Source organism: Cupressus sempervirens, chromosome 8 (assembly GCF_028749045.1).
Source record: "Cupressus sempervirens isolate cs-2001-9-10 chromosome 8, ASM2874904v1, whole genome shotgun sequence".
NCBI classification, from domain to species: domain Eukaryota; kingdom Viridiplantae; phylum Streptophyta; class Pinopsida; order Cupressales; family Cupressaceae; genus Cupressus; species Cupressus sempervirens.
This window is the reverse complement of record NC_143125.1, coordinates 574,809,109-574,837,077: the sequence shown is the minus strand read 5'-3', so window position 1 is coordinate 574,837,077 and position 27,969 is coordinate 574,809,109. Positions and strand designations below refer to the sequence as shown.

Here is a 27,969-nt window from a genome sequence, read left to right as displayed (position 1 = left end):
TAAGCTTTTTGCATGGAGATTGATCTATAGAATAATTCAAAATGGTGATGCATTCATAGAAACCCCATCTCCAAAATCTTTCCCATATGTGTATAATGATAGCATATAGATTATGGGTATGTAGAATATGTATGCACTCTCTCCAAAGAAACAACTAATTCTTTTCCTCGGGTTATATGCTTTTTATACTAGAAGTCTTACATATCTCTTTGCCTCTTCTTATTTATTTTGTATACTGGTAGAGTCTTTCATATCTCTTTCCCAAGGGTAGTTCACCATTTATTATTTGATTATATAGTAGTCATTACTATACCTTATACAAAGGAGTATAATGCTTCCCTAAAACCAAATACTATTTCTACACATCTTTTTCCCAGTTTCCCTTTTACAAATTTTTTATTTATCTAAGATATTATTTTCCTCTTGACTTATAGTTTTAGGTTAAGTTTACCTTGATTAAATTCTCACTCTTTATTTATAGTTCTTGTCATAGCAAAGAATTATTTCCTGGTCTTCAAGTTAACCAATGATTAATGTTTTCCTCTATACCCAATTAGACTATTTCACTTAGATTTGCTAATGGGAAAATTTAATATGAATTCCTTTTTAATTTCTTAAGTCATTGACAGTTAGCTAAATACTATGAAACAAAATTCTTTAATAGAATTCAACAATAGAGAAGAGGTAAAAATTGATGTAAAGGTATTAAAGTTAGCATCCTTGCAAACTTCCTTCATAGCTAGTATTTTTTGCATGACTACAGAAGTCTTGGGCATACCATTCTTAGGAAAGAACAAAAATAGTAATTGGCAATTATGTCTTCTTGCTCTTCATGCAAGTGAGATGTGTAGCTAGTTATTAAGCTTTATGCATGGGCATTGATCAATAAAATGATTAAAAACGGTGATGTATTCATGAAAGACCCATCTAGTAAAAATTTCCCTTATGTGTAATATAATACCATATAGATTATAGGTATGCAAAATACATATACTCTCTCTCCCAAGATACAAGCAATTCTTTTCCTCTACTTATTTGTTTGTATGCTGGCGGTCTTTCATATCTCTTTCTCATAGTTGGTTGGCCTTTAATTATTTTTTTAGATAGTGACCATTGATATGCCTTGTACAAAGGAGCGGGAATGCTTCTTTGCAATAAGATACTATTTCTACATATCTTTTGCCCACTTCCCCTTTTACATTTTACCACATGCCTCTGAATTCACCTAATACAATTCAAAAGGACATATTGTTTATTGTTTTTTCTTTGGATTATTATACAATTTATCGTCCCATTCATATTTTCCATCTTTCTAGTGATTTTTGAGTCCTAGGAGGCTCTATCTAAAATCCAAATAATTTATTCTTGCCTAACCTAGGCACACCAAATTTTGGACCTTCATCTTAGATTGGTATGGGTTATTAGGTGTATAACTAAACCTTAATCTTATCTAGAAGAATGTTTTTTGTTCAAATCCTTTTTTAATATCCTTTAGGTTCTTATTCTTCTTAATTTCACCTCATGAAATTAGACCTATGATATATTGTGGTAAAAATAATTATAGACACTAAAATAGTGTAAGCCTTTAATGGTTTAGTAGGCAAGGGTTTTGTTGGCAAGGTTTTCTTCTAGTATGTTATGATTTTGTTAGTAGGGGTTTCTTTTTCTATTATATGGAATTATTAGTCTTTGGTGCATGGTTCTATTTATTTTATCTTCTTTAAAGACTTTATAAGAATGTTCAATAGGCTAGGAATTTGTTAACAACATGTTCTTGTCTTTCTCTATTATGCAATCAACAATACTACTAATTTGATTTTATTTATTATTTTTAGTGGCTATTGTCAATTGAATATCTTGTGCAATATTTTGGGGGAATTCGACTTTTTTTTAGAACCAAGTAAGGATCCTTCTTCAACCTTTTTAACAAGCACTTTAAAAAAAATGATCATGGAAATAATGCCTAAACCATCTATTTATAGTAAAATCATTTGAAAGCATCTATAACAATGTAATGTTTTAGATTAGACCAGTGTTGGAGAGATAGTCAGACATATTGCATCATTCATATTAATAGTAGTTATTTGGTGACATAATTTAGATTTTTCTTGTTTTCATCTTAATATAGTTTTATCCCTTTGTTTTTTTGATGGAGTTGTTTTACATTATCGCCAAGTCCACATATTAATGGTTGAATGTAAAAATAAGTTCAATCAACCTTTAAAAATATTTGGCTACCTTATTTTATTAGTGGTGAAGGATCATAAACCTTGTCATGAGGAGGATGAGGTTACCTACTTGGCAAGTATCTTTGCTAATTAATTATTATTTAGAGAAGAATACTCAATATAGTATAACATGGAAATTTTGAATAGTATTAGATTTTTAAATCATGAAAATATTTTATTAACAATTTTAAAATAGTTTCAATAGCTAAAATTAGAGTGAAATATGACATTTGGGAGAAATAATTTTTGAAGAGGTAAAGGTGATGCGAAAATAACTAGAGAAATAATGGGATATCATCCAAGTTAGAGGTTTAAATCTATTGCTAGGTGTTATTGAGTCAAGGTAAGGACATTTAGGTGTGGAATTAGTATGAATAGAAATTATTCTCTTAGTTCTTCATGAGTGAATTCATAATGCTTTGGTTACACAATGTTAGTGTTCATGTATTGATTTTGATGAAGTTGAAAATGTACATTATAAAATTAAATTCCCTTGATACATTTATCATTTGATTGCAGGTGTCCTTGTGGGAAACAAAAACTAAGTTGATTCACTAGATGTTTTAGATAAATTAGAATTTTCCTCTTTTTTAATGAATTAGTGCATTTGACTACATTAAAGGAATAATATAAAAATATGGATGTATGAAAAAGTCATTTTCTTCTATATAGAGTAATATTTATTCCTTTGGTTAAGGAGTAAAGGTAGAGTTTCAAGTGTAAAGGCTTTTTTGTTATTAATATAAATTTGAGGTTATGTACTTTATATTGTTTTAATTATATTGATTTTTGTTGTATGTTTTTTCTCCATTTTTTTTAGTCTATTGCATCTATTTCTTTATGAGTAGCGAGTTGGTAGTTCAAAGGTATAAGGATAGAATAGTGGCTACATCATGAAAAAATGTTTAAAATATAATTATACAATGTATCTAATATGATCTCTAGTGTTTCATAGTATTTGACTTATATAACTCTAAATTGGAAGTAAACTTTAAGACAAACTATTGTGATACAGATTGAAGACACATCTATTCTCTTTTCATTCTAGGTTGAGTACATGTGGAGAAGGGGGAGTTGATAGAGTTTAATTTTAGATTATGATGCAAATAAATATAATCATGGGCTTTCGTAGCAGCTTACAATCCCATTTTGTCACATAGATTGTTAGCATCAAATGTTTATTATTTATACATTGTGTTTGGCTCAAGTTATGATGGATAAATAATTCTTAGGACTTATAAAACTAGATAAGAATATTAAGTGAGGCTGGTCATATTTATTGATGTTGACCTTTATTAATGGACTCTTATGTTTTAAATTTGTCTTGGGACTCTTATAGTTAGTTTTTGATCTTTCCTTTTTGTAGAATTTTCTTTGTAGGTTTAGTGCATGTAGCGAAGGGAGATATTTGTGATTTATTTTTTGGATTGATGTTACCTTTATTGTGTAGATATTATATTGTGTTCTAGATTAGTCTTTGGAATCTCATGTCTCGCATCTATCTTTAGGCTTTCATGTTCTATTTTAGATATGTCTTTGGATTCTTATGTTTAAAATATCTCTTTGGACTATTAAGTAAAGTATCATATCTTGGTTTTATTTTTTCCATGTGGAGAAGAGATAGCTGAAATATTTTGAGTTGTAATCTCAGTACAATTAATTAAAATACAAGACTTTTGTAGCATCTTAGAATCACTTTTTTTCAAATAGAATGCTAGCTTCAAAGGCCTAATATTATGATCTTTTTATGCAGAGCATCCATGCACCCATTCCTATATACTTCTCTTTCAGGAAAATTTTGTTATTCAATTTAGTTGGTACAAATATTTTCATTGATTATCAACATCCAAGTCACTATCATTATTACCTCAACAGGATCAAATTTACCTCCTCTATACTTGACTAAGTGACCTTTCAATGTAAGACTGAACATTTTCCCACTCTCCCAATCCTCAATATTTTAAACACAAAATAGTTAATCAACCCAAATACTAATCACACTTCAATAGGATTCTCACTATAAAACCCAATGTATTCATTCACTATCCTTATCAATCTTGTCTACATACACCTTCCTCTAGCACCCTACACTAGAAAACTCTTTCCTTGTTTCTCCTGAAAAACCCCTGTCATATCCCTCAATTTCCTAAACCACCATGCAACCCTCATCATTAATTTTCTAAGGCTCCAAAAATGCCTAAAATTTAAACAAACTAGACTATATTTTATAATACTATTGCCTTTATGTTGTCTATAGAAAGGTTATTCTTTCTTGGCCATTACTTTTTATCCTTTGGATTTATAATTCTTACAACCTATTGGAGTTCTCTCATTGTTTCCTCCAATACCTATTGATAGTTTCAATTATAAATTTCCAACCCATAACTTTATTTAATATTCCTTGATGTTGAAACAAGTGTATATGAGCAATGTTAGTATGCTAATAGAAACCAAATTTAAATAAAGCTTCTACAAACTAAACAAAATTCATAAACTTCAAGATAGACTAAGATGAACTCTCAATTGAGAATATGAGCCATTAATGGGCTCTCTCAATGAGAAGCTCTCTTGTTGAGTAGCTTTGTCTAAATAGATAGGATGTATGCTCAATATGCTTCCAAAGGCTTCAATGGATGATTGTGGATTTTTGGTGTGGATAGATGGCTTTAGTATGGATTTGGCTCTCAAAATAGCATTATAACTTTACTTCATGGATTGTGTTATTTTGCAAAGGGGAAGGATCCAATTTATAGGCAAGAGGCTTGAGGGATTGAGGGCTAAGATGCAAGGATGGGAAAAAGCTCATGGAGGGCTTAGATTGCATGAGAGGAGAGCACATGGATTGTGCTTCCTTACAACCAATCAAGGAGTGACACATGTCACATGGTGAGAGGATGGAGGAAAGGGAAAGGATGAGTCAACAAAGGAGGCTCAAGGGATAAAATCTTCATAAAGACCCTCATAATGACTTGTAAGAGCAATAAAAGGGCTTGTAAGAGTCATTTATGACCTAGTGGACTTCATAAAGTTTTATGGTTGAGATATTTTGAGGGTGATGAGAGCAATTTCGACTTGGACTTGATTAGGAAATTTTTAAGCTTGTTTAGGCTTGTGCAAATGATTAGAGGATGTATTAGGATGGTTTAGGATTAGCTTAGGGATAGGCAAGTGGATGGCATTTAATGAGGGTGGGTGAAGGAGGAGATATTTGTTAACTTTGGCTTGGGTTAGTAAGTTTTAACCCATGTTTAGGGAATGTGACAAGGTTAGGAGGGGATTAGGATTAGGTTTAAAGACATCTTCTAGAAGAGTCTAGATTTTGGATGAGGATAAAGACTTTCTAGAATAGTCTAGAATTTCCTAGGATGAGGATGAAGACTTTCTAGAAGAGTCTAGAACTTCTTAGGATGAGGATAAATTAGATTTTTAGGAAATAAATAAAGTTTTATTTATTTCAAGGGTTTGGGTTCAGGAGATATTTATTAAAACTTTTTTAATAAACATGAGGATTAATATTTAATCTTAATTAAATATTTTGAGTTGGGATTAGGGGTAGGAAATGAAGGGATTAGCTTTTAATCGAAATTAAAGAAGGATTAGAAGATTTTGGAAGAGGTTATTGGTCATAAGGAAATTGGCCAAGTTTTGGGCAAAATTTTTAATTTATTTTAGGATTTTTGGTCAATTTATTAATTAAATAATTAATAAATAAAGAAATAATGTTTAAATAAGATTTAAACATTTTTGGAAAGGATTCCTTAATTAAATAATTTTAATTAAGATAAAGGGATTTAATGGCATAAAAATTAATTAATTAATTAAATAATTAATTAATTAATAAATGATGATGTCATTAGAACTTTTTTAGAAAATAAAAATACTTTATTTTCTAAAGGTTTTTAGGTGTCTACATTTTGCCCCTCTTTGATGTGATGCCACAAGTGGCATGGCATCAAAGATAAGAAAATAAGATGCCCAAGGCTAGAGCAGAAGAGGAGAGAATGGACTGTGAGATGCCCCCTCAAGAAGGCAGCGGGGAGAGAAAGTGAGGCTCGATGGCTTCTTGAAATGTACAAGAATCTCAGATGAGCAAGGAAACTCAGATTGGCAAAGAGAAGGGGCTAAATTAGCTCAAACTCTCACTATGGGAGAATGATAAAGGAGAATCAGATGCACAAGAGGAAGCAAGCTTAAGACTTTAGGGAAGGTGGAGGATGAAGGAGCAGAGCGCTATAAAAAGGAATCCAGGATAGGGAGATGGATGAGGGGATTATAAAGCTGATGCAACAGGATTTCAAAGAGTCAGATTGGTGGAAGATGGGTTTCGGAGATCCCTAGGACTAGGATTGTGGATCTCGAAAGATGAGGCTTGGTGGATTGATTTGGATTGGTGGATCCCTAAGACTAGGATTGTGGATCCCTAAAGCTAAGAGTGATGAGTGATTCAAAGAGATACTGATGCATAAGCTGGGGTAGGAGAGACGGATGCTGGATATGGATGGGGGATAATGGAGATGAAGGAAAACCATTGAAGCTTTTTGAGCGGGGGGATACTTCAAAGAGAAGTACCACCATGTAGTTGAGCACTAGATTTGCTATAGGACTATTGGTTAATTGCCAAGGTTACCAAGAACATCAAGGCCTGTTCACCAACTGTCCAGAGGATTGACAAACTAACTCAAAACAAACACGCAAGGATTGCCCCAACATCACACATGAATCCTAGAGGAAGCAGCGTGGAAATGACATTGGAGAACCCACAAGTAGAAAAGAAAACCAAATGAAAGACCTGATTAAGACCTTACGCTCTAATTGCCCCATTCACAGCATACCATGATATGGAAGATCGTGGCAACCTTGAGGAGGGAACAAGGAGATTGCTTGGAAAAGATACTTCAAGACCCAAAAGGGAAGATCCCAAATCAAAAGAAAGTGAAAATCCAAAAGAGAACCGTTTGCCAACGAGATGGGTAGGACGAGGTACTAATGGACCAAGATCAGACATGAGGAAAGCTATATCCTGCAAGGACCTATCAAAGAGCACCTAAGCTGGTGGATTTGGATGAGTGATGCGTCTGGCAAGCTGAACTAAGAAAGATAACACTTTGGTGACAGGAAATCTAGCTAAAGGATGCGTTGGAATAGCTAACCAAGAGTTGTGCGATGTGTGCAAGATGTTGATCAAGGACGAATTGACACGAAAGCTAGATAGATACAATGGTACTAAGCTAAAGCGGATGTACAAGCTGACGGACCAAGATATTTACAAGCTAAAGCTAACCAAGATAGTTACAAGAAGGCAAAAGCTCAAGATGATAGGATAGCGGGATGGTTTGATGTTGTGCAAGATGTGAAAGCTAAGGGTGGGGTGATAACAAAATATATGGATTTGGCAGGATGCATCCAATGATGATGAGAGATTTTGTGACCAAGGATAGCTAGAAGAGCAGGATGAGATGGCTGGATAGGATGGTAGATAGCTAGGATTATGATGGATATAAAGAGATGACATTGGGTTTGCATGAGGATAGCCTAGAGCTAGATACCAATGACAAGGGAGGATGGACAAGACAAGATCTCCAAGGAATATAGTGCCCCCAATTAGAAGATAACATGCGGAAGGAGGTCTTACGATGGATGTGATAGGATTGAAGCTAAGATGGAAAAAGCTGAAGGGGTTAGGGAGATGGATGATAGCTAAGATGATTGGCTGAAGCTACATAAGATTAGTGGATGGTGTGAGATGGAAGCTAGAGGATGGAGGATGGGTGGATAGATTGGAAGATGGAGTTGGATGTCAAGAGATGACCAAAAGCATGAGGGTGATAGGCTAAGCTGGGGATGGCGGGATTACGCATGATGCTTGTTTGCCAAGTTTTCATCATGGTACTTGTCCAAGGTGCTTGAATTGCCAAGTTTTCACCAGTGGACGCTTTATTTTTCTTTTCTTTTTTGACTTTTTGACTTTGGACTTAGCTGGAATGATTTTGGCTTTCTTCAGCTATTTTGGCTTTTTTGGGATTTTTCACTGGCTGTTGGAATGTTCAATTTTGTTGCTAGCTGTTGGTACACCAGATGTGTGATTTATGCAATAGATCGGATTAGATGGGATTGATGGTAGGAGATGGAGGGATGAAAAGGTTGGAAAGGAGCATGATATGGGGATTCTTGCAAGAGCAACATTGGCACATGTTGGGACGGGTGTGAAAAGAGCATATGGGGGATAGATGGTAGATGCGGGCGTGATGGAGGATTTGTGGAAGCGTGCTTGGGGATATAGGCACCCAAGATGGAGTTAGGAGATGGGGGACATGAGTCATTGGATGGGGGATTAGCAATGGTGGATGCCATTATGCATTGGGTTTCAACTTTTTTCTTTGGGATCCACATGGTTTTGGTTTTTCTTTTCATAGGCGTTTGCATTATTTTGCATTCTTTGATTGGATTTTTCCTTTTTGGAGTATGTCTTTTAGAATAGACATATGATTGCCTAGGATGTGGATTTTTAGCTTTATGCATTTTGAAGTTGGCATTCACATTGCTATGGTAAGCTTTGGGAAGATGGTTAGGAGAAGCTTTGTGAGATGGAGAGGATATGAAAGAGCATGTACGGGGATGATGATGGATGATGTGCCCTGATATGTGCCTTTGTTGATCTTGCATAGGAATGGATGGAATAGGATTTTTATGATGGCTGATAGGAGGATGGAGGATGGTAGATTTTCGGACATAGGGACCCAAAATGGATTTAGCGGATGAAGGGGGGATATGGTAGGTTGTTTTGGGTTGCAAAGATGGTGGAGGGGGGATGACATAAGATTTCTTGAAGGAGTGATGGGAGGCTGGCATGGTGGGCTTGGAGATAGGCTTGGTTTGGGGGTGTGGTGTACCAACACCTTTAGATGGTGAGCCTTTGGATACATATCCAAGACCATGAAATCCTAGATTTTTTTGTGCAATAATAGGCTCTCTGATTCCTTGCTCTTGTGGTCCTAAACCTTGACCTTGATAATGCCATCGATTGAGCATTTGAACAAGCTGAGGAAACTTTTTGCTTGCAGAAAATGGTAGAAGTGATTTATTAGGTGTATTGCAATGGGGAGATATTGTTCTTAATTCTTCTGCTGAGAGAGGGCCACCATGGATGAATGTAAGTGAACCAAGAGGGTAGATTATAGATGGTGGAATAGCTTGGATAGGTGGTAAGATGGAAGGATGGAGCGGGGGAGATGGAAGGATAGGATCTTGATGTAGCTGGTGGGATGACAAGATATCTTGTAGTGGAGGAGATATGGCTTGAGGTTTTGGAGATGGAGGAGATGGTGACTGCAGTATGGATGGAAGACATGGTACGATGATATCTTCATTTATGCGTTGGGGGATGTCAACATGCTTTTGGGTAGGATCTTGATAGGATTGGTTTGGAGTGGATGGTGCGATAGGAGGTGAAGGGATGGATTCTTCAAAGGCAGCGGATGGATAGATGGGGGATTCAGTAGTGGAGATGGGTGAGTAGAAGATGAATGCATAAGGGTCATTACGAGAGATTTGGGAAATGCTTGGAGGCGATGTGGATAGGATTTGGAGGGATTTGATAGGTGGTGGGATTTTGATGCTTGCGGGAAGTGGAAGGATTTTAAGCAATTTGATGGATGGTATGGGGATGATAGATATGGGAGATGGAGGTGATATTATAGATGGGGAAGCTTCATCACTGACTACTTCACATGGTTGGATTAGATGACATGGCTTATCGACTGTTGGAGGCAACTTTTCTTGTATTTCCTCTAGGAGATTCCTTGGAGACTCGTGTGTCGAAGGTGGAGGTGGATTGACAGGAATAGCTAGTGTGATGGGGGTGGAAGATTGGAAGCTTGGTTGATAGGGTGATGGAGGGGAAGCTGGAATATCATATGGCATGACTAGATAGTTTGGAATAACTCTTGGATTTTGGTGGATGCTTGGGGGAATGTTTTTAAGGCTTTCAATATACCCATCATAGTCAACAAGATTTTCATCATCATTGGAATAGGAGGTGGTGGGAGCAAGGACAATGCGACCAAACACATCATGATAGGATTGGTACTTCATGCTTTGATGATGAGTTTGATGGGGATGGGGTCTTGCGTATGGATGAACACGAAAGCTCATGGTTGGATTTGGGTTAAGCACAGATTTTGGATTGGCTGATGAAAGATTTCCTAGGGAGAGTCAAAGTTGCATGATAGACCTAAGGAGGATTGGCTGGAGATTTTTGGCTTTCCTGTGGATGGAAGACTTCAAGGGCATGCTGTCAAAAAGTGAGATTTTTGCTTTCCTATGTGCTGGATTTGGTGGTGGTTGTGTCAACTGGACGATACACTAATGATCCTATGAGCATGACACAAGATTGACCACTTGTGGATCCCAACCTTTAGCTCAAGGTGATGAGAGATGCAAGTGACAAAGCTAGATTACCCTAGACAATGCTCTGTCAGAGGGATAACCTTGGTGAGATTGGTTGATTGGTAGGATTTATTGGATATCAAACTTTGGCAGAGTAACAACAACTCTTTAAAGGCTTGGGTGATTTTGGATTGGGTTGCTAGCTGGCTGGGGGGATGATTTGGATGGACTTTGGATTTTGGATTGTTCTAAGGCAAAGAACTAGATAGATTCGGTTGCAGCGGGGGAGCTTGGATGATTTTTTGATAAGGCAGTGACTACGCTAAGTATGCCTTGAGCTAGGAGATTTCTGCTTTTTTGGCATTTTGACCAAAGTTGGCAAACATTCATTCAAAAGCTATGAACAAATAAGCAGACAAAATTTTTGAGCAAGCACGTCAAACACACCAACATCCTAGGAAGCTTTCTATAAGGATGAAATTTGTTATAGCTAGGGAGTCCTCGATATACGCAAGGTACGTGAGGCCCAAATCCGTAGATGAAACCAAAAAGATGTCACACAGCCGAGAGGAGCGGTAACCCACTTCTCTTGTTTCACTTCTCAAGGGTATAAAGTTCCTTGAGGCTTAGCCCGAGTGACAAAATTTTGATCCCAAGAGAGGTGTCTTTGGATTCACCTCCCGATCTTTATACTCCGCCGAAATGCTCGAGTTGAGGTCGTCCCAAGGAGTGATGAAATCCCCAAGCAGGCCTCCTAAAAAGCTAAGACAAGATTTTGGATCCTAATCTTATGCACCCAAGATGGCCTCGAAAGACGACAAGGGGAGAGAAGACTTGGATGATCTTGGGCTAAAAAACACATTTGTTCTTTTACCAACTGACGCTTAAGTTTTCTGATCTAGACTTTGCAAGCACTCATGTTTAAGATACAATGTTTATTCCAACTTGAAGCACCAACAAAAGTAAATCGATCGAAGAATGAAAACAATAAAAAGAGTTAGGGTCAACAAAAGCAAACTCGCGCGCCCAGAGGCCCTCCACGTCAAGTATCGATTAATTTTCTTTAAGGCATTCAAGATTGAGTGTGAGTTTGTTTTAAGCCCAAAACAAAAGTGTGTGAGATTCGATTTCAAGCGCGCGCCCGGAGGCTCTCCACGTCAGTTGTTGTTCAATTTTAGTGCCCAAACTTGAAGTGTGATCGATTGAATCTAGAGTTTTGATCATTTAAGAATTTTGATAAAGTTAAAGCAAAAATTCAAAGACCAAGTGAGTGAGTTAGATTGTGCAACATTTAACACCTTTTTCAAGTAGACCCATCCCCATAAATGGCGCTGAGATTGCAACCAATGGTTAATATTTGATGGGTGATTAGAAAAGAGGTGAGTCCAAGGAACTACTCTATTTGATTTTTGCAAATTTGTATTTTAACTTAACAAGGTTTCTTAAATGTCCAAAAATCAAACTTTACCTAGATTGCATGTGGAAAAGAGATTTGTTTTGTTCAATTTTTAGAAGCTCCAAATGAAGTGTTTGATATTGCAATAGTTAATTGATCCTTAGAATTCAAGATTGGATTTGTTGTTTTAACCATGCATTCAAGAAAAATTTGATTTTAATCCATGGCATTCAAGAGTGATTTTAGCAACATGCATTCAAAGAAAAGTGGTTAAACATTCAAGTGTTTTCTTTTGAGCATTCAAGATTGAGATTTTGTGTGTTGTTTTAAGAACTTTGAAGTGCTTTGTTTTAACCTTAGATCATTCAAGATTGTTTTGGACTCAAAAGTGAAAATGACTCTTTGGACTTTGCTTTTCATTCAAGATTTTGTGTTCTAGTTTGCATGTTTTAAGCCCAAAAATGATATTCCTAGATTGTTTTGATGCATGAAAAACCTAAGAAACATTCAAGATTTTGCAACAAGACATTTGTTTGGAACAAATAACAAAGCTTTTTAGGACAATTTTGGAAACCATTTAGGACTCTTAGTTTTCATGAGATTTTTTAAAAGAACTTTAGTGTGCACTTAGTGTTGATTTTGAACCTTTTGAAATGGAAACTTCAAGTTCTTTTTAAATTCCCAAAAATGAAGTGTTCCTAATTTTGCATGAATGCATCTAAAACCTTGATGTTGCAAGGATGCAAATGATTAGATTGGTTTAGTTTCACTTGTTAAAAGATTTTTTCTTTTTTGCAAATTTTTAATTTTTCAATGAATTTAAGTATGATTTGCGGGTTCACTTTAAGCACTAAAAAGAAGTGTGTATGATTTTGCTTCCTTAAAAAAAAATGGCCAAGATCTCCCACAAGAAGAAGAAGAAGAAGTAGATGGAATAAGAAGAATATAGACAAGAAGAGGAAGAAGAATTTCAAGGTCTTTGTCCACCTATAAGCTTGAAAAATCTGCAAACACTATGAGATAGATTATGAGTTCCTTTGTCTTCTTCATGCTCATGTGGACCTACAAAACCAATTTATACAATCCTACCAATCACAAAGACAAGAAAAATTAGCCAAAATCAGCAAATAACATACAAAAATTGACTACAAAAGCTAATATAGATGACCCATGCGGGGTCCCACCGGGCGTGCCAAAATGTATATGAGCAATGTTAGTATGCTAATAGAAACCAAATTTAAATAAAGCTTCTACAAACTAAAAAAAATTAATAAACTTCAAGATAGACTAAGATGAACTCTCAATTGAGAATATGAGCCATTAATGGGCTCTCTCAATGAGAAGCTCTCTTGTTGAGTAGCTTTGTCTAAATAGATAGGATGTATGCTCAATATGCTTCCAAAGGCTTCAATGGATGATTGTGGATTTTTGGTGTGGATAGATGCCTTTAGTATGGATTTGGCTCTCAAAATAGCATTATAACTTTACTTCATGGATTGTGTTATTTTGCAAAGGGGAAGGATCCAATTTATAGGCAAGAGGCTTGAGGGATTGAAGGCTAAGATGCAAGGATGGGAAAAAGCTCATGGAGGGCTTAGATTGCATGAGAGGAGAGCACATGGATTGTGCTTCCTTACAACCAATCAAGGAGTGACACATGTCACATGGTGAGAGGATGGAGGAAAGGGAAAGGATGAGTCAACAAAGGAGGCTCAAGGGATAAAATCTTCATAAAGACCCTCATAATGACTTGTAAGAGCAATAAAAGGGCTTGTAAGAGTCATTTATGACCTAGTGGACTTCATAAAGTTTTATGGTTGAGATATTTTGAGGGTGATGAGAGCAATTTCGACTTGGACTTGATTAGGAAATTTTTAAGCTTGTTTAGGCTTGTGCAAATGATTAGAGGATGGATAAGGATGGTTTAGGATTAGCTCAGGGATAGGCAAGTGGATGGCATTTAATGAGGGTGGGTGAAGGAGGAGATATTTGTTAACTTTGGCTTGGGTTAGTAAGTTTTAACCCATGTTTAGGGAATGTGACAAGGTTAGGAGGGGATTAGGATTAGGGTTAAAGACATCTTCTAGAAGAGTCTAGATTTTGGATGAGGATAAAGACTTTCTAGAATAGTCTAGAATTTCCTAGGATGAGGATGAAGACTTTCTAGAAGAGTCTAGAACTTCTTAGGATGAGGATAAATTAGATTTTTAGGAAATAAATAAAGTTTTATTTATTTCAAGGGTTTGGGTTCAGGAGATATTTATTAAAACTTTTTTAATAAACATGAGGATTAATATTTAATCTTAATTAAATATTTTGAGTTGGGATTAGGGGTAGGAAATGAAGGGATTAGCCTTTAATCGAAATTAAAGAAGGATTAGAAGATTTTGGAAGAGGTTATTGGTCATAAGGAAATTGGCCAAGTTTTGGGCAAAATTTTTTATTTATTTTAGGATTTTTGGTCAATTTATTAATTAAATAATTAATAAATAAAGAAATAATGTTTAAATAAGATTTAAACATTTTTGGAAAGGATTCCTTAATTAAATAATTTTAATTAAGATAAAGGGATTTAATGGAATAAAAATTAATTAATTAATTAATAAATGATGATGTCATCAGAACTTTTTCAGAAAATAAAAATACTTTATTTTCTAAAGGTTTTTAGGTGTCTACAAGAAGAACTTATTGGTTTTTTATATAGAACTGTACACAACTAACTACAAATTTTCAATTCAACAACATTTCCCCAATCAATCCAATGACATCCTCCAAAATTTGTATCAAAAACATATCCAAGGATAAATAAAATATAATGTTTCAGTTTTGAGACATGTCTCACACACAACATTTAGTTTTTTGTTGACAATCACACATTCACCTTTGACAATACTATATTTCATCATTCAAAAAAATCATGTGACCTCGAATATGGATCTCTACAATCTTGGTGGATTATAATACATGATTTATACCATCATACAACCAATTTTGGGGACTTATTACATGTTAAAACTCTATAAAATTATATTTGATTGATCTGTTGTTTTCTCTAGGTGAGGATTTGACAAATAAATAAATATACATGGGTGAAAGTACAAAGTTGTGTAACCTTTCAGGTTGACTTATCACGAAAAAATTTGAGTATTTCTGTTTGAAAAAATATATATATTAATCATATCCTCTAGATAAATTCATTCTAGCTAAGTTATATATGGTTGCACACTTTTCCAATTGGAAATGCCAATTAAATACATGTTTTATACTAGTTTGTATCCAATTACTAAAAACCTAAAATTATTTCAGAAAAGTTGTGTTTCAATAACTCTTACTATTTTTTATGATATTTTTTTAATAATACGTAAACACCGTTTTATAGAGCTCAAAGTCAAGAATATTCTCATATAAAGCTTATAGTGTTTTAATTAGATATAGTATATTTTAATTAAAAAAATTTACAACCACATATTTTAACACTCGAAAAGATGTTACTTTTGAGAAAGAAAATATAATTATATCATATCAAACAAATGAAAAAAACATATGATGTTTTAGAGGAGAGAGTCCTATTCTAAGATGTAAAATTTTTCTCTTGGTTAGAATAGATTTGATTTGAATAATGTGGTGGGAGATGAAAACTATAGATCTAAGGTGAGTTGAGATTTCAATCCTTATAAAAGAGGAAACATAGGTCTAAAGCCTTTTTTTTTTATTGTTCTAGATATATATGTTATCTATAACATAGTCCGAGATGAAAGGGAAACAAGTTTATTTTCATATAGTTTTGTGGTGGGAACTAGACCCCTAATTTTCAGCATTTGTCAGCACCTAAAAATTTATCTATAAAAAATTAATAAAATATATCAATCCTTATTCCAAATAATTATTAAAAATTATAATCTTAAACTTCATCCATTTCTACACATTTCATTAGTTATTTCATTTCTAAATTCAAAATAATAATACATATTATTGAAGCTAAACAATTATATTTTTGTTAGCCTCCTTTACAAAAGGGTGACACAGGTTTGTGCTTTTACCCACACTTATAACATTGCTAAAAGTGAATGAAATAAAATGCTTCTAAAGCCAAAACATTATGGACTAGTACCTTAATGTGTCATACACATGTATAGATAAATTATAGGAATCCAATAATGAAATAAACACTAGAACCTACAATGTAGTGCCTCTTCAATTTGATTTCTATAAGTTATCCTAATGGATACAACCCTGTTGATCTCTCCTTGTGAAATGAACATGATTGGGGCCATGAGTTGTCCACACCCTTGAGGTGATTATTTTTATGTTATTGTATCATTTGCTTTGATCATGCATATGGCTGATTTATCACATTATGATGTGTTAGATGGATTCACTAAGGTTTATGCTAGTCATTACCAAGATTGATGTGGTATCATGATGTTGTTCTATGATTACCTTGAGATGTGTGTAGAGATTGCACTGTGTATTATTATCCTACTACACTAGACTAGGTTCCTATAGCAATGACGAGTTATGTATTTGATAATGTTCACCTATATATTTTAAGTGCCTTTTATACTATTTAAAAAACTATTACTAAATGCTTAAATTATTAGAAATGAATTATCCATGTTAGATTTATTGGTTGTGTGCTACAAATATTTACCTTGTTCATTTTAGTAATTTATGCAAAATGGGTTATTTAAGTAAATATTTTTAATGTGATTTAATGCATTTATCACTTTGGCTATATTATTATATGAAATTTCACTTGATCATGTGGTTTAGTGTGGAGCTTTATGTCCCTGGCAGTAGCACATGGAGTTAGTGATTCAACTATTCATATTTAGCCAATGTCATCCTTGTATGGTCAAAATATCCTATTTAATTGATTAAATTAAACCCTTTGGTGCTTTAATAAATCTGAATCATTTTCATTATGTGATTACATCTATGAACATGCTTGTGCATTTAGAGTTTCACAACGCTTGTGAAAGTAATTAAGGAATTTTGTAATTGTTTGTTTAAGGGAATTTTGAGCTTTATTTAATTTAATTTAATTCTTTACAGCTTTACTCATAAGGGAACCTTAATGACTAAAACAACCATCACTTTATGAGTAGTGAGTTCGTAGTTCAAAGGTATAAAGATAGAATAGTGGCTACATAATGCAAAAATGTTAAAAATCTAATTATACAATGTATCTAATATGATCTCTAGTGTTTCATAGTATTTGACTTATATAATTCTAAACTGGAAGTAGATTTTAAGACAAACTATTCTGATACAGACTGAAGACTAGAAGTAGACTTTAAGATAGACTATTATGATACACTGGACTAGGTTCCTATAGCAATGACAAGTCATGTATTTGATAATGTTCACTTATATAATTTAAGTGCCTTTTATACTATTTAAAAAACCATTACTAAATGCTTAAATTATTAGAAATGAATTATCCATGTTAGATTTATTGGTTGTGTGCTACAAATATTTACCTTGTTCATTTTAGTAATTTATGCAAAATGGGTTATTTAAATAAATGTTTTTAATGTGATTTAATGCATTTATCACTTTGGCTATATTATTATATGAAATTTCACTTGATCATGTGGTTTAGTGTGCAACTTTATGTCCCTGACTTTATGTCCCTGGTAGTGGCACATGGAGTTAGTGATTCAACTGTTCATATTTAGCCAATGTCATCCTTGTATGGTCAACATATCCTATTTAATTGATTAGATTAAACCCTTTGGTGCTTTAATAAATCCGAATTGTTTTCATTATGTGATTACACCTGTGAGCATGTTTGTGCATTTGGAGGTTCACAATGGTTGTGAAAGTAATTAAAGAATTTTGTGATTGTTTGTTTAAGGAAATTTTGAGCTTTATTTTATTTTATTTAATTCTCTATAGCTTTACTCATAGGGGAACCTTAATGACTGAAACAACCATCACTTTTATGCCTAAAAGAATAGAATATCTACACACTAATTTGCACAGTTGGGATGTAAGAGCCCATTAGTTTATGATCCTTGATTGGGAATTAAAAACCAATATTGTATCTAGATTAATAAATATGATTTCTAGTTACCCATTTTCATAAGGTAATGATAAAGAATTCGATCATATGCCCTTTATTTTTTATAAATTATTCTATTGATCTAATTTTTGCAATTTGTGTCATTCATGGAACAAGGACATATAGAAAGGTTTGCGAACAATGTGGGTTTGTTGATAGATTTAATTGTACAATGCATTGTTTATATATAAATACCAATTATGTATGTCAGTGACAGCATGGCTAGACTATGATAATTTCATGGTAAAAGAAAATTTGAAAGGCTTTACATTAAGTATTCATGTTATGATGATGTTATGAATTGTATTCACTGGAAGAATTTTAAATCCACACACATAATCCATCACATGCCCTTTATTTTTTATATTGCTAGCATGAAAGAAGTAGTATTTGAATTAGATCTCTATGCTTGACTCTTCTTTCTTTCTTTTTATATTATTTATTTTGCACTTCACACAACTATCAGGATAGCAAGACAAGTTGAGGAAAATACTTCTCAAACCTTTAGCCAATCTAGTTAAAGTAATTATTTTCACCTTGACATTAGCTAGATTAGGCACATTGATGCTCTAGCCACGATATCTTCCTATACTACATGTCTTTGAGTACCAAATAACCTTTCAGATGACACAATTTGTGCAAAATCATCAAGTAATCATCTTGTCATGGTTTCAACAACATCTATTTTTTACATGACTATATACACAATGAGATCATTTTATCAATTTTTTAATTTAATTCTGAAATAGTTCTATTTTTATTTTTCAGTGCCAATAGTTCACATATCTTCTTTTCTATTCTCAATTGATATAATACATTTTGATTTGGTGTTTGTATTTTTTTTAATACTAACAAGAGTCACATGGTAGAATCTGCCTAATATGTGACTAATTCAAAGTATCTTTTAAATACACCAATACTGAGCACAAAATCATATTTAAACAAAGAAATAAATGAGTCTCTTCTTGACAATATATCTAGTTCTATGAAATGTCTTTTTTGGCTGATGGAATACTTGAATTTTAGGCATGAAAATATTATACACTTTGCTACATTAACATTCAAGGACTCCAACGCTTGATGATAAATACATTAATTTTGTCATTGCCATCTTATTCACTGTTAGCAACAAGGACTTAAATTTTGTCTCTAAGGAGACTCCACATTTCCTCAATTATAAAAATCTTAATCTTCATTCTTAGTTTTGGGTCATTTAGTGCATTTTTTCTGCAAATAAAAGAAATGAAAAATTCAACCAAAGCTCTAGGTTTCCAAAATCAATCCTATTAACAACTCCCTTTTTCTAAAGAAATTTTATGGACATTTTGGAGTTCAAATTTCATGATCATGAGAGTTTAATGAAATCTTGTTAGGTTATCTAAGTATGATTTTAGACTCCAACTAGAAAACATAGCCATAGCCAAACATATGGGGTAGACAAGAAAACATATGTATGTAAACAGGGCTACAAAGCAGTACCAAAAAAATAATAAATCCATGGCCAAACAGATGAGGCATAAAATGAATAAAAATGTATAAAATCACAGGCTTGCCAGGTCTGAGCAACACCAAATGGATGATAAAAATAAGAGATCTAATATACTAGGCAATGAAAATCAGAAATAAACACTGAATTAAGAACATATTTTATTCATAAAACTGATTTCATACAACCTATGCAATGGCCTCTATATATAGAGAGCCTATGAGATGAGGGCATTAATAGAAGATGTTTCTAGAGGCTAAGATGATAAGGTTGTATGACCTACTATCAAGGACAACATCCATATCTATTAGCAACACAATAGGAAATGTGTGACAAATAGACAATTCAGTTATAATAGACTGGGTGTATTTGTTGACTATTTCTAACATCCTCCCTTAATTTCTACCACTAATGCTAATGTGTGGAAGAAATTACAATAAAAAAATATAGATAGGATAGGTCCCGACATTCAGCCTTGTTAGGTACCTATTTACAACAAAAGAAAGAGAGGGGAACATGACATGACTATCCCGCCTTAATGTTCACCTCAATCATGTCGAGCATGCCTCGTAGTTTCAAAAATTTGGCCTCAAGCATACTCTTAGTAAATATATCTGTTGCTTGGTCTTCACTTGGACAAAAGAGAAGATTAACAAAATTTGCTTGAACAAGATCCTGAATATAGTGAACATCAATCTCAATGTGTTTTGTTTTAGCATGAAAAATAGGATTATTTGCAACTTGGAGAGCACTTTGATTATCACAATACAAAGGAGTAGCTGAACTTTGTGCAAAACCAAGCTCAAATAAAAGGTTGCGAATCCAAACTACTTCCTTTCCAGCTTCTTTTGTTGCTCTATATTCAGCTTCACATGAGGACAATGATGTAGTAGTTTGTTTCTTGCTGCTCCATGTAATTGGACCTGACCTAAGCTGAGAAATATAACCACCAATAGATTTTCTATCATCTATGTCACCTCCCCAGTCTAAATCTGTGAAGCCAGTCAAAGAAATTGAAGACTTGTAACTATAATGAATGCCATAGTAAATGGTGCCACAAATGTATCGTAAAATTCTTTTGGCAGCCAACCAATGAGTTTCTTTTGGTTCCTGCATAAATCTAGACACCAAATTGACTGCAAAACAAATGTCTGGTCTAGACCGTGTTAGATAAACCAAGCTACCAACAAGCTGTCTATATAAAGTAGCATCCACCTTCTTGGAAATACATTCTCTAGTAACCTTAATTCAAGATTGAAAAGGAGTAGGGGCTGGCTTACATTCAAGCATGTTAAATTTATCTAAAAGATCCAAAGCATATTTTTCTTGAGAGATAAATAACCCATCATGAAGTCTACTAATTTGCAAGCCAAGAAAATAATTCAGTTCACCCAAATCACTCATATGAAATGCCCCTTTAAGATCTGATTTGAAATCACTAATTAGCCCAATATTTGGTCCAGCTATGAGTGAATCATCCACATAAACTGCAACAAGAATAATTTCATTTTGCACTTTCTTCACATAAAGATTTGGATCTGATTTGCATTTTTGAAACCCATGAAGCTGAAAATGCCTATCAATCTTCTCATTCCATGCTCTTGGTGCTTGTTTAAGCCCATAAAGTGACCTCTTTAATCTACAAACAAGATTAGGATGTTGCTGATCTACAAAACCCGGTGGTTGATTCATATATATTTCTTTATATAAATCTCCATTTAAGAAAGAATTTTTTACATCCATTTGATGAATATGCCACCCAAGACTTGCAGCGAAAGAAAGAATAATTCTAACTGTATTCATTTTAATGATAGGAGCAAAAGTTTCTTCATAATCAACACCCTCTTTTTTATTAAATCCCTTAGCAACCAATCTAGCTTTAAATATTTCTATAGCACCATCTAATTTAAATTTTGTTTTATAAATCTATTTACAACCAATGAAATTCTTACCTTTGGGAAGTTGCACAAGTTCCCAAGTTTTATTTTTCACCAAAGCATCATATTCTTCTTCCATAGCTTGCTCCCATTCTTTCTTCCCTCTAGCTTCCTCATATGATCTTGGGTCATTTACTTGTAATACTTTGGCCATGAGAGCACTACCATTCCTCCCTTGGATCTTTGAGCCTTGCCTATATATTTCTTCAACACTCCTTGTCTTTTGGCTAGCTAAAAAGTTATCTTCTTCATCATTACTACCTGTAGAAAATGTCTGATTACAGGTATTAGTTGTGTTGTTTTCATTAGTATTTTCATCATTTGTAGAAGTGCACAACTCATCCTCATCAATGTAGTCTCCATTTCCTCCTAAAATATCTGAAAAATGAGAAGCATTTGTTGTTGTAGAGTAAGAAGGAGTGGCTATAAGTTGTGAATGCTCATCAAACTTCACATCTCTACTAACAAAGACCTTGTTTGTTGTCAAATAATATAACTTATAAGCCTTTGATTCTTCACTATAACCCATAAACAAACACTTATGACTCTTTGGTTCTAACTTTTCCCTTTGTGCATTAGGAATGTGTGAACAAGCAATACACCCAAATACTTTAAAATATCCAATGTGAGGTTTCTTACCACTCCATGCTTCTTCAGGGGTGATATTTGTGAGATTTTTGGTGGGGATTCTATTTATAATATGTGCAGTACAAGAAATAGCCAAACCCCAAAATTTATTATGCAAACTTTTAAAATGCAACATACAATGAGCCATTTCTAAAAGAGTTCTATTCATTCATTCAGCCACCCCATTTTTTTGAGGAGTATAAGGAACTATTCTTTGCACCTTAATACCGTAATTTTCACAAAATGACTCAAAAGCATAATTTCAATATTCACCCCCATTATCTGTCCTTAAACATTTAATTATTTTGCCACTTTGATTTTCAACTAATGCCTTAAACTTTTGAAATACTTCAAACACTTCTTTTTTCCTTTCAAGAAAATAAACCCATACTCTCCTGCTATAATCATCAATAAAAGTGAGAAGGTACCTAGCACTTGAAAAAGAAGGATATCCTGGTTCACATAAATCACTATGAATAAGTTGCAATGGATGATTAGCTCTCCATGCTTTACCTAAATCAAAAGGATCTCGATGATGTTTCCCTAACACACAACCTTCACACACACCTTCACAAGCTGAAATTTTTGTTAATCCTCTAACCATATCCATTCTAACCATATCTTGTAATTTTCTATAATTTAAATGTCCAAGTCTAGCATGCCAATGTTGTGACATTTAATCAGTCTGAGCAATAAAAGGATGAGAGAGTGTATATTTATCATCAAGAAACTCCACAAATTTAAATAGATTCTCTTCATGATCAACTCTACCAATAGCAATTATATTGCTTGGGTCTTTTCTATCTCTAACAATAACTTGATCAACATTGACAACAAACTCATATTCAGCTTGAACTATTTTGTATACTGAAATAAGATTCACCCCCAATCCTTTAACCAATAAAACATTTTTCAAAGACCCATGTATTACATTAATAGTTCCTGTTCTTAAAATTGAAAGTTTCATTTTATTGCTAATAGAAATTTCTTGATCTGAATTCTTTCCTTCATAAAATTCAATAAAAAAAGATCTATCCCCAGTCATGTGAGATGATGCCCCCGAATCTAAAATCCATTCTTCATTAGAATCTGAAGCAAAGTATCCCCCTTTAACACTAGATTTACTTTTGGGTGTAGCAATTATCTCATTTGATTTCTCTTGCCTTTTTAAAGAGATAGCTACAAAACAATGATTATCCTTCTTTCCATCCTTAAACCTTTCTTGCTTGGGCTTATATTGCTGCCTTTCAAAATCCCTCTTCTTCAAACAAAAATTCTCCATGTGATTCTCACCTCCACAATACCTGCAAATAAAAGGCTTTCTTCCAGCTTGTTTTTCTGCACCATCATTTCTAAAAAAATGATTAGAACCTTCACGATTTTGAAATTTATTATTTCCTTTCCAATTCTTTTTTTAATCATTTCTAAAAAATTTACTTTTGGCTGTATATGCATGATTCTTCTTAATATGTCCTTCTTTAATAAGCTAAACTTCTTCATCTAAAACAGATTTGTAAAATTGATCAAAAGTTTGCTAGGGGGTATTGGGATTTAGTTGAAGAACCCTTTTCCTTGATTCCTTAAAAACTTTATATGGCTGGAGAAGCTTACTTTCAACCATTGCAATCAACTGAAAATCCTTTTTTGCATATTCAGTACCTTTTTTTTTAGCTGAGTATTTAAAAAAGTAACTTCATTGAAGTAATCAAACATTTTTTCAAAATAAGATGGATCTAAATTCATCAATTTTTCTTCTATACTAAATGTGCTAGCCATTTTTGCATCTTTATAATCTCTTTCTAAAGTCTCCCACAGCTCTATTGGGTTATCAATATCAACAAATCTTCTATTTAGATTGGGGCTCAAAGCTTTACCAATAATAACTCTAGCTTGCTCCAACGTACATTTCCACAACTCCTTTTCTTTATCAGTTTGTTGAGGTTCCCCAATTTCTTTATTTACTATCCTCCATAAAGCCTTCTCTCTTAGAGCATTCTTGACTGCAATCTTCCAATCTGCAAAACCACTTCCATCAAAGATAGGCAAAACATCATTTGAAGAACCCATGTTTGCAAAAATATCAAGTTCAAACAAATCTAGCAATACTCTAGCAGCATAACAGCCCTGCAACCAAATATTACTCCAAAAAAAATCAGCCCTACAAACAAACCATTTTCAGCAAACTATTTGCCTACAGCAAAACCCTCTAGCAATATTTCTAGCTGAATTTCTAAATTAATCTCCAGCTGAACTTGGCTAAACTTGGCTCTGATACCATGATAAAAATAAGAGATCTAATATACTAGGCAATGAAAATCAGAAATAAACACTGAATAAGAACATATTTTATTCATAAAACTGATTTCATACAACCTATGCAATGGCCTATATATATAGAGAGCCTATGAGATGAGGGCATTAATAGAAGATGTTTCTAGAGGCTAAGATGATAAGGCTGTATGACCTAGTATCAAGGACAGCATCCATATCTATTAGCAACATAATAGGAAATGTGTGACAGATAGACAATTCAGTTATAACAGCCTGGGTGTATTTGTTGACTGTTTCTAACAATGGAGAACTCATCCATAGCCAATCATATAGGGCAGCAAATTTAAAAGAATTAAGAATTCCAACACTTTGGATCTTGCTCTCAACCTTCTCATACGCCTTCCATGAAATCCTAATTACATTAGAACTAGCAGCTTACACGTCTGAGATCATATCAGATAGGTCAGAGAAGAGAATAAAGCTCCCTAGGAACTAGTCCATCCATCCTGTTTGACTATAATTAGTTCTAGAAGCTTTCCATTTGAACATGTACCTCTACCATCTTTGACGTGAAATTGGCTGCCCTAAAGCTCTTGTTGAATTGGTCATTGGTGTCGTAGCTATCTTGAATTTCTAATATTTATAAATATTACAGCTATGGCTTCAGAGTTCGATAGGGATTAAATTAATTTGATCGATTGCTTGGTCATGGATAAGACAAAAAACTATAACTTTGTGCGGATTCTATGATTTTTGGCTTTTTTTTGTGCAAGATATTATCGCTCTCCGAGACAGCCAAATCGGTCGAAACATTGTCGATCTCTCGCTCTCTCAGTCAGGAAAATCGTTGGACGTCTTTCAAATTTGGAGTTTTTTTTGTAATAGTTATCAATATGTCCAAGAGAGGTCCAATTATTACAACTCTGGTTGACGGTATTTAAAAGAGAAGCCCGGCTGATAAGTCATAAAGCTCTTGTCATTTTTCCGTCTCATTGCAGCAAAAATCACAATGACTTCTTCTCTTGAAGCCACCCTGTCTGAAGTCGAACTCCCAGTAATCGATATCTCCGTATTTCCGCAGGACTTTGATGGTGATGATCTGACCCAGTTTCGAGATCATCCCACGCTTGCCAAACTGAGAAATGCCTGCAAGGAATGGGGGTTCTTCCTACTTATCAACCATGGAGTTCCAGTGGATCTGCTGGAGGAGGCTCGGAATGTCGGCCGAGATATATTGTCCCTGCCCACAGATGTGAAAGAGAGAGCCTCAGCAACAGGTGATGTATTCGACGCTTATTTCCGGCATCTGAATTTCGAGTCCATTCGCCTTCAAGACCCAACAAATCCAGCTTCGATTGCCAAAATATATGCAAAAATATGTCCAGAAGGAAGCCCAATTTTTAGGTCTGTTGATCAACCTTTGTTTTGTTTTTTTTTTCCCTTTCCACCGTATTTCGTTTTCCTCTGCCTAATTCTGAGAACTTTTGGCAGCGAAACAATGTCAGCGTACGCTTTGTCTGTATCAAATCTTGAAAAGAAAATCACAAAGATGATCCTCGCAAGCCTAGGTCTGGATGGAAACGCTTTCTAGAACTCTCACTTTGAAAAACGGGCAGCAGTATTGCGTACAAACGGCTATCCAGCAAATAACCTATCTGTCGAACAGGAAGCGCTTACCTCCCATACAGATACGGGGTGCCTCACAATTCTTCAACAAGATGATGTTGGAGGACTTCAGATTCGATCTGAGAAGGGCGAATGGTTCAACGTCAAACCTCTTCCTCATTCATTCGTTGACAATTTGGGGGACTCCCTTAAAGTATTATATTTTCTCTCTACCCATGATACCATTTGAATTGTCTCTTTCCATTATTATGGCTGGATAAGAAATAGGGATATAATATAAATGTTTGCAGGCGTGGAGCAACGGACGTTACCGCAGCGCAGAGCATTTTTACAATGGTTGGAGAGATCGCGTTTCAATTGGATTGTTCACTTTCTTTCCAGATGAGACGGAAGTATGGGCGCCTGTTGAGCTTGTGGACAATGACAATCCAAGGCGTTACAAACCTTTTACATACTCGGACTTGCTGGAATGCCGTAAGATGGATAAGGACAATAAAGATAGAATTACTTCACTGGAACGATTCGCGGGTATATAAAGTCCTGTTGCATTCAATTCCATGTTGAATGTTTGGATCATCAACTCATTCGCTATTTAATGATATTTGATAGTGAGTATACTTAAATAAAAGAATTTCAAAATAAACTTGTAACAAGACAAGAAAATATCCACGAGTATATTCTTTCTTTTTCTTTTTGTTTTTTAAAATTATGAAAGTTAGCAGAATTAAATATGACTTAATAAATAATGGTATAGTTTGTTGTGTATAATACATGTAAGGTTCTAAGACATCTTTTATGTATAATTCTTCTTTTCTTGCTCATTCACAAGAATCAATTAAATATGATTAACAAGAGGTAATGTTGCTTTGTATAGTGATTTTTTAATAGTTTTCTTTTGATAAATTTTTAATTTAGGTTAGAAAAAAGTAAAATTTTCTAGAATGCTTCTTTAGACAAATTATTTGTTTCAAACATTATATCATTATTTTGAAAAAGCTAAACAATAGACACTTTTAAAAACTATTATAATTTCAATTGAGAATTTTTTTAAAATATATTTTTCTTTTTGTCTACGAATTTGTAGATCTTAAATGACATACATCTAAAAATTCAATGATATAGGTTATAATTCTTCTTTTCTTTGTCATTCACAAGGATTGCTTAAATATGATTAACATGAGGTAATGTTGTTCTACATAGCGATTTTTTTAATAATTTTTCTTAGATAAAAATTTAATTTTGGTTAGAAAAGAGTAAGCTACAAAGAATAATTATATTCTATCCCTACTTTTGAACAAATGTTATTAGACAAATAGATAACATGTTTTTATGACAATATTTTATTGATAAATGAGTATATATTATTAATTAATGAAGATCCTTGTCATTTTGTAATTAAACAACCAATAAAAGAATTGATAATATATTCAATAGACAATTTAATTTCAGTATGTTCTCTTAAATTTTGACAAGGAGATGGGTGATAAGAAACATTAATAACATTTTGATGAAATTATATAAGCTTATGCATAGTTGAAGGTCCTTAGTAGATAAGGGATGACTTGAAGTTTGAAAATCTATTTATCAAGATAGAGAGTCAAGAGAGGATTGTTGGACATAGAAGTAGGTCAAGTGGATATCATTGATAAATAGGGTCCTCTTCAAAGATTTTTTTTACTATTGGGACCTATATTGGTCATTAGAATAAGTAGCATTAATATGACATCATGAGCTTATAATAATTGAGCAGAAGAGGAGATAATTTGTAGTGGAACATGTGAAGTAGGTCATCATGACTCTCAATGTGGTAGAAGTGAAGATTTTTGCATCCCATACTTATTGAGTTTAATGTATCTTTCTATAAATATGAAGCCTTGTAATCCTATTCAACTTTTTATTTTTGAATACTTCTCAAATAGTATTTAGATTCTATAACTCCATTGGAT

General features: G+C 33.8%; 1 pseudogene; it reads left to right on the top strand.

Annotated features, from left to right (window-relative positions):
- Positions 1–26,559, top strand: part of LOC149543705 (C4-beta,C20-epoxidase-like) — a 30,874-nt pseudogene extending 4,315 nt beyond the window's left edge.
- Positions 26,560–27,969: the final 1,410 nt, after the last annotated feature.